Source organism: Lactuca serriola, chromosome 5, assembly GCF_051521515.1.
Source record: "Lactuca serriola cultivar US96UC23 chromosome 5, Lser_US96UC23_V15, whole genome shotgun sequence".
Taxonomy (NCBI): Eukaryota; Viridiplantae; Streptophyta; class Magnoliopsida; order Asterales; family Asteraceae; genus Lactuca; species Lactuca serriola.
The window spans coordinates 320,697,034-320,706,821 of record NC_136412.1 but is presented as its reverse complement, the minus strand read 5'-3'; the positions used below and the strand labels follow the sequence as shown (position 1 = coordinate 320,706,821).

Here is a 9,788-nt window from a genome sequence, read left to right as displayed (position 1 = left end):
AGGACGATATTAGTTTAGATTAGATATTTTAGAAACATGTAATAGATAAACTGTAACTGACATTTGATGATTAAATAAAAGAGTATTATTTATTAGTATTGTTACTGTCCTATGTTAATTGTTTACCTATTGTTTCATTTTTTGCATGTTTTGACTTCCAGAATAATAAGAATTATTCGAACCGTCCACTGTCGTTCATATGTTGGAAGTAGATATGAATGAAGACCCTCATGAATTAGTGTGTAGATTGTCTAAAATGTATTAGACATAGCAAAAGTTTGCTACAACGTTCATGAGTGCTTATAAGTTTGATTTGAGCGTCGGAATAAACCCTCGCTTGCTGGAATCACTTCATGGAATTTATCTCGAGTGATCGCAAGACGAGAATATCATATGGTCTTAAAACCTAGATATATAGTTTATTGTTTGGTAATTGGTTATGCATTGATAATACGAAAACGCATCAGTAACTTGATGTTATAAAACACATTGTTGTGTATGATTTGGTTATTGAATAATGAATGCATATAAGTTGAAGTTTATCTATTCCTTTTATCCTAAGAGAGTAAGAGCAATATCAGGGACGCTCGATGATTTGGTTTGACTTATGTGTCGGGCCCGATAAGGAATGAATTGATGTGTTCAATTAAGTTCTATGTCAAACGAATCAGAGATCGAGAAACAAACTGCTAGACAATAAGTATGACTATGTTCCATGTAATTGTCCGCACGATATCTAGAACAGAGGACTATATGATCCCTTATCTAAAGGACAGGCTATTGATAAGATCAGACTTTGACAGCGTCTTTGAGAGCTACGATTGCTAATTGGATCGTGCTTAAATTTATAGTTACTAGACTTATCCAAGTGGGAGATTGTTGGATTAGTGTCTAAGCCTGTAACTACATTTGGTAAGTACTTGACCCGGTTGTGCATGGTCCTTTTGGGTTGCCTTCACTAAAGCAACATGATAGGATGATTTATAAATAAAGAGGTTATTATGATTTATTAATATATTATATGATTAATATATTAAAGGACAAATCATATAGTTTAATTAGTATTAGATAAGAATTAATTAAGAATTAATTTTATGGCTGAAAGAGATTAATTAAATAAAGCGGACTAGAACTGTCAATTGTGTGATAGTTGGTTGTTGGGCTGTGGATCCTTATGGATCATAGGGTGGACGAAATTAAGGTGTATGGACTCCTTGAATCCATCCAAGCCTTATTCTACAAGGATCTTTGGACTACTTAAGGCCTAAGTTATCCAATTAGGGTTTCAGGCTGTAACCCTAGCAGCTCAAGTATTTAAAGACCCCAAGGGCTACAGAAATTGGATACCAGAAACCCTAAGGAGTTCCTAGAGCCGATTTTGTGCCTACAACCTCTCTCAAAATCATCCTCTTACTTCTTGGTGTTTGTAAGCCATTAGAGGAGTGACATTTGTGACTCTAAGCTCCAAGGATAACAAGATTCAAGCTTTCAAGAAGAGGTAATCATCTAGATTTATTTTGTTATGTCAATTTTGAATTGTTTACTCTAGATCTAGGGTTTGCAAGTCTTGGATGAAAAGAATGTTCATTAGAGAAACCTAAATACAAGCATTAGGGTTTGCATGTGCACATAGGAATGTTCTTATGGTTCAAACCCATCAATAACTTGGACAATTTGAAAAGTTGTCACTAACCCTGAGACTGATCATACCTATTGAGTCATTATATAATATGAATGGATAGACTGAGTCTACGGGAGATATCATTGCTAATATAAAACTTAGAATAATAGGATTAGTGACTTAACCATCAAATATAGTCAATTTAGGAATCAATGAATTTCTATCAAAGTTGTATTGCACTTCATATAAATTAGACTTAACCATCCAATCTAATCAATTTATCAATCAGTGAATTTCTATCAAAACTTTATTGCACTTCATATGAATTAAACACAATCAATCGAAATCTAATCAAAAGTATCATTAATTATAAGTACTAGGTGTAAGACCCGTTTATTACAGGGTTTTAATAAAAATAAAAGTTTAATACCAAGGTATAAAGATTAAACATATTTTAAGGTAATAAATACAAACGGTACAATAAATAAGTAAGGAATTCAATCTATACTAATAAAAAAACTATTGACATATTGTCAATAATAATGTTAAAGATTAAGGTGTAAACATTAAGCGTTTTTAAAAAGTAAACTTTCGAAATTAATGATGGTTTTCTAACAATTCGGCAACATCACTATCCGACGTTATAGAACAAACTGAATCATTAGTTAGATTTGGAGGAATTATAAATCTTTGATAGTAACTAGAATCAAACAAATTGATATCGATCATTGTATTTTGGTATTGTTATCATTTTCAAAATTATATATAAAGACAATATTATTCTTCGGATATTGTTACTCCCTTTATTCGAATTGTTATCAAGGATTCTACAAAACTTTAATCTGCATCATCATAATCGAATACACCACCATCTACATAAAGTTAGCAAATTATTTTGATCTAATGATCAACTTCTTTTGCAAATTATCTGATTATTGTTTATGTGTTCAGTTTTTTTTATTTATCTTATCTTTTCCCTTCATTGGTCGGCTTCTCATGTAATTATTATATTCAAATCACAATTGATGTTGGAATACATATATGGTGTTCGATTAAATTTGTCAAAGAAATACATTTTCTTTTACATTTAAAATTTTTAATTTCGTTATATTTGGGTTGCTTGGTCCCTGTTAGAGACAATTTTAACTTTCTGATAATTAGTGTTGTAGCATAAATACATGACAAATCTGCCCCTGCCCTTAAACAAACATGTTACATCGATCAAGTTTGTCAAAATGCAAAAAGATGGTGCATGTATAATTTTTTCTAAATGTATTTTTCTAATCTGGTTTTCATACAAACCATAACGGTTCTATAAGATTGATTCTTTTATCCCAAAACTAGTCATAATCCGAATCAATTTTTTTTTACGATTTTACCCTTTTTGTCAAAATTGAATTCTTTTGAAGTGATACGTGGAAGAAGAAGGGATTGGAAGGAAATTTGGTTGTTGTCGATTTGCGTTATTTGGACTTAAAATATAGCTTTGCTTTTTGGTACATTTTCGATATCCTCAAGTCATTTGAAATATTGAGAAAAAAATATATGATTTCATGTATCTGTTTTTTGTTTCATGCGCCTGTCATATGATATATATCAGATTAAGAAAATGTAATGTATTTGTTTATGTTAATGTTAGTAGTAGTATATACCAGATTCCACATCAGTCACCAATGGCCTTTTTTGAATTCTCTGTGATTTCTTTTTAGTCTGAATAAAAAGTACAATTTTGAATTAAGGGCATTTTTTATGGAATTCAAATTTTGATGTGAGATTGGATTCATAATCTCAATATGACTCATGAGAAAAAGATGGTGTTAGAAGAAATTATGATGACTATCTTATGGGTGCTTTGGCAATTCAGAAAATTGATGGTGTTTGGAAATGAAAAGCAAAGAAAAGATACCATTGTTGAGTCAATTGTTGATTATTCGATTAATTGGTTCATTAATAGAAATAATGAGGTAGTCACAACTTAGATTCATTGGCTGCAAAACCCATTTTTGTATTTTTTTTTCTATGTAGGTCTAAATGAAAATTTAGCTGTTAAAAAAACAAAATGAAACAAAACTAAACCATTCTTTTTGAAGTATGGGATCAAACCATATAACTCTTAGGATGATTATAGATGTAGTTTAATCGTTGTTTTAATTATTGTTACCCAACTAGGGATCTACCTTTTATCCAACTCCACGTATACATGATGAGTTGACATTATATACTTTGTCATGCTTTGAATATACTCCCTCTGTCTCAATATTATTATCCACTGACAAAAAACACACAGATTAAGAAAAGCATTAATTACCATTAACTTTATATAATAAAATGACAGTTTTGTCCTTACTTTGCATTTAATGTTCCGTTAAATGCTTAGTTGGTTAAGTAATAATGAGAGGGTATTTTGGAAAAAATGTTATTTATTTTTAGAAGTGGACTATTATTTTGGGACAAACAAAAAAGGAAAGATAGACTATAATTTTGGGACGGATGGAGTATATTATATACATTTTTTTTACATAACGGTAATTTGAAAAAAGAAACTTATTTGTATTTTATAAATTTGTTGTTTATTTATTTTTACTTTTTCAGATTTATGACACTTATAACATTTTACTTATATGTTTTAAAACAAGTATTAAAATAAAGAAAATTAGGTTGCTAAAATTGTGTCGATTTGATACTTATATGTTTTAAAAATATTTTTAACCCATAATGGAAACAGGGGAAATCCAGGAAAAAGGCATGTTGGTCATTTTATTATGAAACATTGTTATTTGTTTAATTTTTACTTCATATAACTACTTAATTGCTTTAACACTTTCACTTTGCACCTAAATTGGTTCTTTTAGACTACTTACATGAACAGAAAAGAAAAGTTTGTTTCGTCTTTTTTAAACTATAATTTTGAAAAGAGGAAATCTTGAACAAGGGCAGTTGGTCCTTTTATTAAAGGTAATAGTACCTTGCTAAGTATAATGCTATTTCGGATAAAAAATGAAAATGAGATGCTATTTCTAGTGTTTCTACAATTGTTACAAAGCCGACATGCCCTGATCATTTTCATTTTTTACACATGGGTAAATATGTAGATTCGAAAAGAAACTTGTCTTTTATAAATTAATTTGTTGTTTATTTGTCTTTTATTATGAAAGTGACGAAAAGACCAAATTTCCCAACTGATTTCTTGAAAAGGTAATAATAATTAACAAAAAAATATGTTTGATCAATATAATGAATCAAGAATACATAACACATCAACATATGTTTACTAGGTTTTTCAAATGGAAAAAGAAAACTCTCCAAAATTCCACAAAGAGTTTTCGACCCTTTCAATGGGTTCACAAATGGATGTTTATACTTACACCGTGTGCATAGTCAACAGTGTTAATTTTATGGTACTTAGTCGTGATACACAACGCAAAACGTAAAACTTTGGGGTTGTAGTAGTGGGTGATAATGGAGATAAATATTGGCCAGTTAGAAGAAATTATGGAGGTGCAATATCAATATGATTATTCGAATGTAACATTTCAGTGAAAGTGGTTCGATACATGAGATGTTCCTTATGATAATTTCATCAGTATCAACATAGAAAAAGAAGCGTACCAAGATGATCAACTCATATATGCTTTGCAAGCTAAACAAGTGTTATACATTCGCAAGCCTGTTAATCATCGAGGAAACCAAAACAACAACACTCTTTGTGTTGTCGAGCTTGTTAATCATTGAATTATTTGGGATCTACCATCCGATAATGCTTGTTCCAAAATGCTTACAGTGACTCTGTCCAAAATGTCGACAATGTGGAGGCCTAAAATGTTGATGCAGTTCAAAACAACTCTTCATCTGGAGCTAGACTTTTTATCGACTTCTCACAATACTTTCAAAACAATGTTGATGTAGCTCAAAACAATGTTCATTATGATGATGAGGACATTACTGAAGTACCTCCGCCAACTGGTAGAGTCAATAATGTTTTCGAGGAAGAGACTGATTATGATGATGATGATTCTGATTATGAGACTAATGAAGAAGACATTGAAGTATATGATGGAGATTCTGATTAAAAAAAATCAAATGTTTTTTTTGTAATAGAAAGTTTATTTTAAGTCTAACTACTATTCATATTATTTTTCTAACTTTTATTTATGTTGTTTGTCTATATTGTATATCTTATAATTTTGCAGGGTAACTAACTTTTATTCATATTGTTACAGGCTACAAATGAGGTTTACTTGAGCGATACTCTTTGTCATGATGGCCGATATTATGGGTCTTTTGGACATGGAGGTGATGGAGTCGGGGATCCACCTTTGGTCACGGTCAGCACGAACGGGATGGTAAGTTTTACTATGATATATTTATTAGCTATTTTTATTAATTTATTATAAGTTATCGTGACTAATATTTTTAATTGTATTTTTTCAGCCGAGCGTCCAAAAAAAGAAGAGTCTTATCAAAAAACATCGAGCTTGGAAAATGGCTACGGGCAAACAAGGGAAAGCCCGTGGATTTGGATTTCGATAGGGAGATCACATATTCCCCTGTCGGGAAGCCTGCTAATTGGTTTACACATGAAATTGTGAGGTATTTGTGGAACAACATCCCTTTCAGCGTATGTGGTTGAGACAATGTTTCCCCCGCTTTAAGGAATGCAACAGTCGTGCATCTAAAGTTAACATGGATAATATTTTAAGTTTAGTTGTGATGTTATTTAATTAACTAAATTTTTTGTATTTGTAGAATAAGTTTGATTTGGATAAGGTTACTTGGATCTGGAGCATGCACAATTGTTGCGGAGCATTGATTCGAGTCCTGCAAAAGTTTACAGAGGCCGAAAAAGTAAAGCTCATTCTTATTTTTAGGAAATCGGAGGGCCTGCAGATATCCCAATGGCATTAAACCCCCCCCCCCCAAGGGTATGTCACCTGAAAATTGGGCGAAGGCAGTCGAACATTTTCAAATGCCTAAATTTTTAAGGCGTTCGACATCAAATAAAGAAGTCTGTGTGAAACAATAAGTTGTAAACAGAGGGGGCCGAGCTCTTACAACAATGCATGTTTCAAAGAAGTAAGTTATGATATATTTAATTGTTCATTTAAAGTATAATTAATCTAATTTTTAATATTAAATAGGATATCACTCGATCAAAGCATTTCGTAAGGCTAATTCCAATCGCCAAGGGGTATTATATAGTCTTGCAGTCGTGCAACAATACGTAAGTGGTTAATTTGTATTTTCATATAAGTGTTTATATCGTCAAGGGTATTTAGTAATCCAATTTTATGATGTTTATCATTTTTTGAAAATACAAAATGCTTTACTACAGGAGATCAATCAACAAACCCAAGCTTCTTCTGCGGCAAGCAGTCTAACACCAAGTGATATAAGAAAATGTTTTGAAAGAATATTGGGTGTTCGACACGGACATATCAGAGGCATTGGGCATAAACCTCATACCGTTGTGTCTATGTACGATCAGGAACAACTGATGATACAAGAACCACCACAATCAAAGGTAATTGTTAGTTTAAGTTGAAAAGTATAATGTTATAATGCAAAAACGAAAAAAAGTAGGATGCTATAATGATATGTTGGTAATTGTATGTTTAGTATATAGTACAATGCTATAATGATATGTTGATATTTTGTAGTTTGGTGATTTTTGGAAAGTACAATGCTATAATGGAAAAATGAAAAAAAGTACAATGTTATAATTCATATGTAATATTGTGTATCATGTAGTTTGGTTATAGTTTGATATGTTGGTATTTTATAGTTTGGTAATTTTTTGGAAATTACACTGCTGCAATGGAAAATAGAATGCTATAATGATATGTTATGTATGATATATGTTTAAGTGTATTTGGAAAGTAGAATGCTATCATGATATGCTGGTTATAGTTAGATATGTTGGTATTTTTTATTTTGGTAATTTTCAGAAAGTACATTGCTATTATGATATGTTGGTAATATATTTTGTTTTCATTGTAGTTGGAAATGCTTCAGATGATACTAAAGGACCCGACCTATTATGTGGCTTTGGAAGAGTGGTTTCGCTCATTGCCACCACCAAATAATAACGAAGGAAATGATCAGATTGATGAGGACAAGTAGCTACTATTTTAGGATGTTATGAAATGTTTTGTTTGAAAGAATAGTTTGGATACGTTGCACTTTGTATGGATTAATATTTTGGATTGGTTGTGTATGGATTAATTAATATTTTGCCTTGGTTGCGTATTGATTAATATTTTAGGTTAATATTCCTGTAAAATTGTAGCAACTTTTATATATGTTATATTGTTTTTTATAATTTTAATGTTAAATAAACAAAAAAAAATGAAAATTATTTTAGCGTCGACACAAAACTATTGGATCCGACGTTGTATAGCAGCGACAGGTGGCTATTAGCAGCGGCACGCCTATAGCGGCAACACGCAAGTATTAGCGGCGACTAATAGGGAATTTGCGACGAAGCAATAGCGACGACCTTTTTGTAGCGACATGTCGCCGCTAATACCTTTAGCAGCGACAACCCCTATATTTTGCGGCGACATGCGTCGCCACTAATGCCCGAAAATGTAGTGGCACAGTAACAGAAACACCTTACCTAAAACTATCATTGATTCACGAAAATGATTATAATGATAAAAAAAATAATATTAGTTATGGTAAGGAACACAGGGATCGTATAAAAATAAAATAAAATAATCAGAAATAAACAATTTATTACGACCATTAGTTTCCAAAAAACGAGTTTCCTAAGATCGAATGTCTTTTTTCAAGAGCAGCAAAGGAGTAGCGAATCCACCTTTAGTTGAAGGAGATATCCAAACCATGGAACTTTTCTCTGGTAATTCGATCTAAAGTCTGGCTCATTTCATTGGTGAGATGATTGGTCCAATCTCCAACTTCCCCTTTCCTGAAAAAAGCATCATTAGGTATACCCTCACGGAGATTGCCATGCTTATTAACCTCGCTTAAATTTTCGAAACTGCATAGTCTGATAATCTCTTGGACTGCACCTGCAGTCTCTTCTTTCTCTGTGAATGGGTAGCCCAAGAACTTCGCAACTCGCTTGACATGATTTAAAGTATCCGTTTTCATATCCTCGTACGTTAAAAATAGAACCTTTCCCGGGTGTTCTGAACTAACCTTGTGGTACCCTTTCACATGGTCCCAGTAAGGTCCTATTGGCATGACCCCATTACTAAACGAATCGAACGCCTCCTCAAATGTCAGTAGACTGCTCGATTTGTCTCTCAACTTGTTTGCAAAGTGAAACATAGAGACCAAAACATCTTTAGGGTTTCTACATAAATAAATTAGTCGACAATTCGACTGAAGAATGGATTGAGGCAATGAAATGTAGGGTATATGGGTAGCAAACAGTCGTGGTGAATGTGCTTTGGCATAAGTAGGTGTGTGTCTATATATTTCAGTCTCAATGAAAGGCAAACAGTTGTGAGGATTGGAGATGAGTAGAGGGTGAGTTGAAAGAGAGTTGTTTTTGTAGCGATTTCTGTTAACTATAGCAAACACGAGCGCCTTGAGCCATGTTGTGCCAGATTTTGGCAGTGTGGCCAAGTAGATATCTGTTGGGTGAGCTTTGAAAGTGTCTTGTAAGGCCATCACAGTTTCTATTGAGATTATACGCATCGACTGGTGCCAAAAGCCTTGGTACATGTATAGGTTTCCTGTAATCCAACCTCTCTCCTTGGGAAGCATTTGAAGCCTACCCTTGTATTTATCAAAAGTGAGGGCCATATTGGCTCTTTCTTTTTGACCTTCGTGACTGCATTTAGATACAGATGAAAGAGAGAAAGCATGAGAAGCTATAGACATTGACATTATGACATATGAAGGTTATATCTATTCAATGAAATGAAACTATATTTGTTCTTTTATTTATAGATCCAATTCGTGTTCGTGTTTACTTTTCTAAATTTGATATTGGTCATGAATGGATATATAATACATTACATTTAAAGAACCAAGAAATCTTATAAAATTCAGGGGAAAATATTCATGTGATCAGATTCCATGAAGCTTGTTTTGCACGATTGAAACTTGTGTTGCGTGATTCTGTAACGATCTGATACGATACATTAATGCATGAACCAAGAATTCTTAATATTGGTCAAAGAAGCAATTAATGAAC

General features: G+C 32.3%; 1 pseudogene; it reads right to left on the bottom strand.

The window, feature by feature from the left end:
* Window positions 1–8,293: 8,293 nt before the first annotated feature.
* On the bottom strand, window positions 8,294–9,538 carry LOC145051914 (flavonol sulfotransferase-like pseudogene; annotated as a pseudogene).
* Window positions 9,539–9,788: the final 250 nt, after the last annotated feature.